The sequence below is a fragment of the Arachis ipaensis genome, chromosome B03, assembly GCF_000816755.2.
Source record: "Arachis ipaensis cultivar K30076 chromosome B03, Araip1.1, whole genome shotgun sequence".
In the NCBI taxonomy this organism is placed as follows: Eukaryota; Viridiplantae; Streptophyta; class Magnoliopsida; order Fabales; family Fabaceae; genus Arachis; species Arachis ipaensis.
This window is the reverse complement of record NC_029787.2, coordinates 50,480,178-50,489,137: the sequence shown is the minus strand read 5'-3', so window position 1 is coordinate 50,489,137 and position 8,960 is coordinate 50,480,178. Positions and strand designations below refer to the sequence as shown.

General features: G+C 35.4%; 1 long non-coding RNA gene across 1 annotated transcript; it reads left to right on the top strand.

The window, feature by feature from the left end:
• Nucleotides 7,031-7,645, top strand: LOC110269691. Its single transcript, XR_002358454.1, has 2 exons — nt 7,031-7,358; nt 7,438-7,645. It is a non-coding gene; the product is annotated as an uncharacterized LOC110269691 (long non-coding RNA).

Genomic DNA, 8,960 nt, shown 5'->3' with positions numbered 1-8,960 from the left:
ATACCATGGTGGGTTGTCTCCCACCTAGCACTTTTAGTTAAAGTCCTTAAGTTGAACATTTGATGAGCTTCCTGTTATGGCGGCTTGTGCTTGAATTCATCCAGGAATCTCCACCAATGTTTGTAATTCCAATGGCCTCCAGGATCCCAAACTAGGCGCAGAAAGCCTTCAAGTAGGTTAAAGCAAGTGACAAGGCCCCAAGAGTGTTGATTTCTAGACTAAATTCCGGGGTCCCAGACCTTGCCTTTGCACCCATCTTCTTGTTGATCATCATTTTTCCACTTGGGTGGTGAACAGTCAGAATTCTCACTGAGACATCCAAACAGCTTCCTAAACCCATTCAGTTGAGCTTTATACCAACCTTTGCGTTTAAACTTAAAGCTTCCAACCATAATGAACCTTGCAGGACAATTCTTACCACTGGCCATCTTCCTCTTACTCTTAATGCCACAAAGAACTCTAAGTTGACCATCCGTCTCCAGTAGCCCATATTCAAGTGGGATTAGAAAGCTAAGGGATATGCATTTTACCCACTTGAATGTTGTGAAGGATGATGGCAACTTAGGGGGAGGGGTCTCCAATAACTTTGGCAAGGTGATTTCAAGCTCCACTCCTTTGTGCTCTTTGACAATTTCTACCTCTTTGCAAACTTCTTTAATTTCAACCTCTTCCTCTTGGTAGCTTTCTTCCAATTCAATATCTTCTTCATTACTTACCAAGGGCATGGGAGGTAATGCTTTTTCTTCTTTAATTTCCATCTCTTGACCAACCTCTTCCAAGTCTTCAACCATGATATGCCTTGGAGGTTGTATACCCTCCTCAGCATCAATTTCAATTGCCTTGGATGGAGGTTCCATAACCTAACTTTCCCATGGAGGGTCAGCATCTCCTAAGTCTGCAACCACTTCTTCCTCTTCAATAATTACAGCTTCCTCCACTTGTTCCAGTACGAAATCATACTCCGTACTGTCCACTGGGGTTTCTAATATCTCCTTCATGCTACGTTCTTCATTAGATTGTCCACATGAAGCCATGGGGGTTCCTTGAGTGTCCGAACGTCAGGAAGCTAATTGATTTATTGCTTGATTCAATTGGTGAAGGGTTGCAAGAAATTGATCCACTGTTTCCTTGTGATGATCCGTTGATTCTTGTTCCGCTTAGGCATCATAAGTAGGACCATAAGACTCTTGGATTGATGGATATGGATATGGTGCATATGGAGGTGGTGATTCTTGGGAGTAATTGGGTTGGAATTGGGGTGGTTCTATATATGGTTCAGATGGTTCATAAGGTGGTTGGTATGGTGGATGTGGGTTAGGATCATATGAAGGTGAATGGTGGTAGTTGGCTTGTGAGTGTGGTGGTTCAAAGTTGTGTTGAGGAGGTTCATAGGCATATGATGGTGGTTGTTGATAGTCCATTGGAGGTGGTTGTTACCATGAGGGTTGATCAAATCTTTGTGGCTCCTCCCATCTTTGATTGTTCCAACCTTGATGCCTGTTCTCATTGTAATTTCCTCTTCCTGCAATATAATTGTAACCAGACTCATAGCCAAAGGGGTGAGAGTTCATAGTAGCAAATAAAAATTAAAAACAAAAATAAAAACAATTTTAAATTAAAAGGTTATTTAAATTTTAAAATTGAAAATTAAATTTTTGAAATTTGAATTTTTGAAATTTTGAAATTTGAATTCTGAAATTTGAATTTTAAATTTTTTTTGAAATTTGAAATTTGAAATTTGATTTTTTTGAAATAAGATAAGATAATTAAATTTTTGAAATTTTTTTTAATAACTAAATGAAAACCAATAACCTCTTAATTTATGAAAAAAAAGAAAAAATAAAAATAAAAATAAAAACAAATAAACAAGTAAAAAGAAAATATTTACAATAACCAATAATAAGGCACACGTTTGCAATTCCCCGGCAACGGCACCATTTTGAAAAGAATTGAAGATTGATGGTTTAGAAGTTATAGTAAACTCTCGTTGCAAGTATAGTTACTAAACCAAGCAATCGACTTTTCTTACAAACGTTTTGGTTGTCACAAGTAACAAACCCCTTTAAAATTGATAACCGAGTATTTAAACCTCGGATCGTCTTCTCAGGGAATTGCAGGGAGGTGTTCTTATTATTGGTTATGAGTCTTGTAAATTTGGGGTTTTGAAAGTAAGAAAGAAGTATGTTGAATGATAAGAAAAATAAAATAGTAATAATAAAATAAACTCTTGGCAAGGTATTAGAACTGGAAGTTCTATCCTTATCAATTGTGATGAGAATTGGATTTTAATCCCACTTTGTTAACCTCTAACTATGAAGGTAAATCAAGTGGATTAATTAGCTTAATCCTCAGGTCCTAGTCAATTCCTATGGAAAGACTAGAGTTATTGGAGCAACTCCCAATTTCAACCACTGCTTTATTTGACAGCTCAAGCGTTACCAATTACTTAACCAAAGCCAAAAGGAAAAAAATATCTAAATTAAATTAAAAGCATCAATATAACTAAAGCAAAACAATCTGAAATCTGAAATACCTAAAATAATATTAATTAAGAAAATCATAACATGAATGTAGCATAAGCCAAATTGAAAAGATAAATAACAATTAAAGTAATAGAATAAAAGTAGAAAATAAATTAAAGGAATATTGAACCTGATATATTGGAGCACGCGTTCTCATTGCCTAACATCAGGGCAACTATGGCATATTATATATCAAATCGAAGCCCCAGACGTTAGCTTTCCAACGCAACTGGAACCGCGTCATTTGGACCTCTGTAGCTAAAGTTATACTCGTTTGAGTGCGAAGAGGTCAGGCTGGACAGCTTAGCAATTTCTCCAACTTCTTGTATTCCTTCCACTTTTGCATGCTTCCTTTCCATCCTCTGAGCCATTCCTGCCCTGTAATCTCTGAAATCACTTAACACACATATCAAGGCATCTAATGGTAATAAGAGAGGATTTAAACATAGGGAACTTAAGGCCAAAGAAGCATGTTTTCAATCAAAGCACATAATTAGGAAGGCAAATGTAAAACCACGCGAATAGTATGAATAAGTGGGTAAAGAGTTGATAAAAACCACTCAATTGAGCACAAGATAAACCATGAAATAGTGGTTTATCATCACGCGTACGCGTCAGTCACACGTACGCGTCGCTGGTCGTCTTGGCATGTCACGCGTACGCATCATCCACGTGCACGCGTCTTTGTGCAAACTCCAATCCATGCGTACGGGTTAGGCACGCGCACGCGTCGTTGCAAATTTCTCCATGTTGCACACACACATAACCCATGCGTGCGCGTCGATGCTCGCTAGTTATCTCCTTAGTTTCTTGTGTTCCTTCCATTTTTGCAAGCTTCCTCTCCATTCTCTAAGTCATTCCTGCCCTATAAAGCCTGAAACACTTAACACATTGATCACGGCATCGAATGGTATAAAGGAGAATTAAAATACACAAATTAAAGACTCTAGGAAGCAAATTTTCAATTATGGAACAAAACTAGGAAAAAATTATAAAATCATGCAAATCATATGAATAAGTGGGCAAGGACTTGATGAAACCACTCAATTGAAAACAAGATAAACCATAAGATAGTGGTTTATCACGCACTCATAGGTGTGTGCGTGCACACCCAGCAGGGAGCAAAAATTGGAGTGTGCGTAAGCAACCATGCATGTGTACGCACAAATCAATATGGGTCTTTTGTGCGTATGCACAGGTGCATGCCCATCCACAAAACCCTACTTTTCCAAAATTCTAAAGGTTCTAAGGCTCCAAACATAATATCTAACAAAGGTTTTTCGACCCTAAAATATATTATTCCTCTAAAAACACATAATTAACACCAAAATGCAACTAAACTAAGCTAAGCAAGATAAGCAAATATTAAAGAAACAAAAGCTAAAAGAAGAGAAGGGTTAGAAGAATATTACCATGGTAGGGTGTCTCCCACCTAGCACTGTGGTTTATTGTCCTTAAGTTGGACTTTTTGAGGAGACTCATGTTAGGGTGACTTATGCTTCCATTCCTTCTTGAATCTCCACCTATATTTGCTCTTGAAAGGTCCTCCAGGATCCCAAATAAAGCACATCAAGCTTTCAAGAAACTCCAAGCAAGTATTGAGACCCCAAGAATGTTGATTGTTGAAGCTTATACCGGGATCCCATACCCTAGTCATCCGTTCACCTTCTTGTTGATCTTTATGCTTGTACTCAGATGAACAAACTCTCAAATTTCCATTAAAACACCCCACTTAGACTCCAAATATTGAATTGGTTTTTTTTATGATTCTTAGACCTCTACTCCAACCAACATCTAATGCTTCACTATTTAACACTCCACGAAGGACTTGAAGTTGATAATCCGTCTCCAAGATAGCATATTGATGTGGGCCGATGAAACTCATTGGCAAAATTGTTACCCACTCAATTTGCCCTTGGAACAGTGTCACTCTCTTGGATTCTCGCATGAATGCCTCCACCTCTTGGTTATCAACTTCTTCCTCACCAACCTTTTCAAGCTCTTCCCCATCACTCAAGTCGTAATGAGGGGATTGTGTGAAGTCTACATCAACCTCTATTCCAAATCCAATGGGGGAAGGTTCATTATGATCATTGAGGGAATTGACCAATGTGGATAAAAAATCATTAATGAGGAAATCTACTTCTTGATCAATTTTCCTCAATTCTCCATTTATCTCTTCCGGTTCAATAGTCTCACCTTCCTCCTCTTGTTGTGATTCATACCTTAACTCTTCATCTTTCACTTGAGTTTGTAATTTTTCCTTCACTCCACACTCTTCACTTGAGCTTGGTTCCTCACATTCATCCACAAAATTGCCTTGGTTGTGGCATAAACATAACAAGGCTAACCGGTTTAAAGCTTCGGCCAATGTAGCCATAATACACTCTTGCTTCCTCTGGAATTCCTCTTATTCTTGGATGAGCACTTGGAGTGCTTCTTGTGTGGATTGATCCATATGTGGAGATGAGGCTTGGATTGATGAAGGTTGAAAAAGAAAATCACGAGAGTTAGGGTCTTGGCTTTGTATATAGGGAGGTGGTGGTGTATAGAGTTGGTGACAAGGTGAATAAGTGTTTGGATTCCATGGATGTGGATGATGGTAGTGGTGTGGATAAGTCATCACTCCCTACAATATAATCACAACCTAACTCCAAGCAAAGGGGGTGATAACTCATAGGGAAAATAGAAAGTAAAAACAAAGGACATTAATAGACAAGGAAAACTAAACCCTAATTACTAACAAAAACAAGCAAACAAGCAAAAAGCAAGTTATTTATACTATTCACATATTCACAATAAAACTATGACAACAATTGTATAGTCCCCGGCGACGGCGCTAAAAACTTGATGGGGAACCAAACGTCGATTCGGATTTTTCACAAAATAACTTCCATTGTAAGTATAGTCCAAATTGACAAATAACTCTAACAATCAAAGTTTAGAATAAAAGATTGTCACAATCAAAACAAATAACTGGGAGTTTTAAATTCTATGTCGTCTTCCCTCGGAGTAGCAATTAGATGTGCAACCTTTTGGTTGTGAAATAGGTGGGTTTTTAAGCATGGAATTGAAATTAAAAAGAACTAAAGAATAAATGAACTAACAATAGATCAAAAGACAATTAATGCAAATTAAAACAAAATAAGATCAAAACTAGCAAAAATATGATAAATGCATAAAAGAGACTTGACTTGGGAATGAGAATTAAGGAATCCTATCCTTGTCATAACCACAACTATGGTAATTATGATGAGTTAATCTCACTTCGTCAACCCCTAGCATCAAAGAGTACGTCAAGCAAGCATAATTGACCTTAATCCACAAATCCTAGCTAACTTACTAATTAACTTAGTAAAAAGGTAGCGTTAGTGGAAACAAGAGTAACTAACAACTAAAACATTACTACTAAATGTTGGACATTATGACTTTAATATCCTAAACACTCATTTTCTAGGCCAAGAAGTGAAAATATACTTAAAATCCAAAATTGGCATTTTCACAAACACTTGGTAGGCATAAAAGCAAAACATGGCAAATTACAAAAGATAATGAAAACTATAACCGATCTATGAACAAAATCAATAATAGAAACTCAACAAGCATGTATAAATCATAAAACATCAAATTCATCAACAAAAGATTCAAGAAATTAAAATTGGATATATTAATAAAGTAACTAAAACTATGAGAAGATGTAGAAAAAGTAGTGTAATTAAAGAGAAGATTAAAGATTACTTACAATGAGACAAGCAAATATCCAAGATCAAAATTGTAAAGTGGCAATTCTACTATAAACCCTAATAAAACCTAGGAGAGAATTTCCTAAAACTAACCTAAAACCTAACTAAAACTATCCAATATGGTGTGTAATGGTGCTCTATGGTCTCCTTTTCATATGGAATGTTGCCCCTTTGATATAACCTTCATTTCAGCTTCAGATCTTTCAAATTGGGCTAAGAGACCCCCAAAATCGCAAACCACGTGACTTTTTAAGTGAGTCACACGTCAGGACTTGTGCATATGCACAGGGTTGTGTGCATACGCACACTGGAGTGTGTGCTTCTCCTTTGTTTTTTTTCATAAAATCTCCCATTTTGCATACTTTCTTCCACTTCTACCTAGCCATTCTTGCATATTGGATCTAAAATCACTCAACAAAAATATCACGGCATCAAATGGAATAAAAGTGAAACAAAATTGATTAATTTAAGCATAAAAAAGCATGTTTTCACATTTAGGCACAAGTTAGAGAGAAATCACAAAAGTATGCTATTTAAGTGAATAAATGTGAGTTTATGTGATGAAATCCACTCAATTCAAGACAAAATTTACCATCAAATATGAACTCATCAATGTAAGTATTATTATGAACAGTACATAATTAGTTTTTTCTTTACATGATAAGATCTATTCAGGCTTTTCTACATGATGCCAAAATCTTATTTTTTAGGGTGGACGTGAGGATGAGTACTTCCTACCTTAGACAACATGATGGACAGAGGCTTTTATTTAAGATAAATGTGAAAGCTGCTAATATCAGTGGCTATGATCAAGTGTTCACTGTGATGAAGTTATGTGACGATGAAGAAGTTGTTGGCAAAAACCTACCCAAGAATTATAATGGCAATTCCTCAGTGAATGTGACGTTTATTAAAAGGATTAATATGTACATTCAGATTTTTAGCTAATGCCACATCAACTGTACCCCATAACACTTACGTAAAATTGTGTTAACACTGTTTACAGCAGAATGGGTGCAGTAACTCAGTTGATATATTTGGGAGCGTCACTAATCTTAATACTGACACTGACCCTGACCCTCAGTATACTATGGTAATCAGTTCAAGCAATAGTACATTGTTATTGTTAATCTAAAAAATTAGGATTGATTATGATATGTTATTCTTTATAGGATGCTAGAGACGATTCCATATCCAGTTTTAAGTATAAAACCCCTGCTAAAAGAGTTACAAATGGCTTGAGATCTGGCTCTAGCAGTGCAAACCAGAATGAATATAGGGGACAACTCTCAACAAATAAATTTAGCCGAAAGAATGCCAAGAAGCAAAAATATATAATGATAGATGGAGAAAATTGAGTTTTTAAATTTGTGTTCAAGCATTGGCTTAATATTTATGCTATTTTAGTAGTGTTTTCTTTTATTCTTGAGTAAGATATCAATAAGGGTGGCAAGCGGGGAAAATAAATATAATTCAAAACTCTCAATTTTTATTTTCATTCTCTTGTAAGTTGGGTTGGGAGAAGTTGGATTTGCAAAAATACCCCCTTGCAAAAAAAAAATACTAAGCCCGCCAAAACCCGCGGTTTAAGTGGTGCAGGTTAGGCGAGCTTTTGCTATTTGGTGGTTCCAATTTTTCAACCCGGCCCACCTTTTTTGACAGGTTACACGGGTCAGTCCAATGAGTTTAGGCCTGTTTGCCACCCCTAGACATCAGTATGCTTTGTTATTGGAGAAAGCATGTACTCTTATAACTATGAGTTTCTCCTATGTTTGTGAAATTATTTTGATACCAATTTTATTTAAACTTATGATATATGGCAGTCAACATATTATGGTTTAGTTCACATATCACACGTGTAACTTGATTATAACCAAGTTAACAGATTTTAATGGTAAATTAGATGTTGTCTTACATAGTGAAAAAATCAAGTATAACATGAATCATTCAAAATACAAACCGTGTTCAATGTCTTACTAATACTTAGAGGCTATATTATAGAGAAAAGAACTAAATTAAAATAAAATGACTATGGATTACAAACCTAATTCAATGTGTTAGTAAAACTCAATCTATCGCTTCAATGAAAAGAAAGATTCAGATATGAATTTTTTCAATAATATGCTTTGTGTTGCTATGTTATGTTAACCAACAAAGAGGGACTATGATATTTAGTGGTGAGAATCAACTTTTTACTCCAGACTTAAAATATGTTCAAATGCAAAAAAAAAAGGTTTAGTAATTTGGAAAACAGTAAATAAAGACCTTGGTCATTGAATCCAAAGGAACTCAATATATAAATTTAAACCTTATCCCAATGCATATACAAAATCAAAATAAAAGTTTTTGTAAAGTATAACAAGTCAAGATTAAAAACTCATTACTTATATAAATCTTTTTATATAAGATTTACATCTTTACTTTTATAGGCAAATAAATTAATGCATTGACAAATTTAGCTTATTGATGGATGTGGTGTCAGTAAAAAGAAACAAAAATCTATTAATATACATCCAAAATTAAATATGTAAATAGAATGACTTGGGGATATGGATTCACCGCGAAATCATTTTGAAAATCCTCTCAGGTGATTTTTGGGGCATATCTTATAGAAGGATAAATCATTTACAAAATGTCCGTTTTAGGAAATTTACTTAGTAAAACAAAAGTCATGTCTCTTAATAAAGGTGACAGC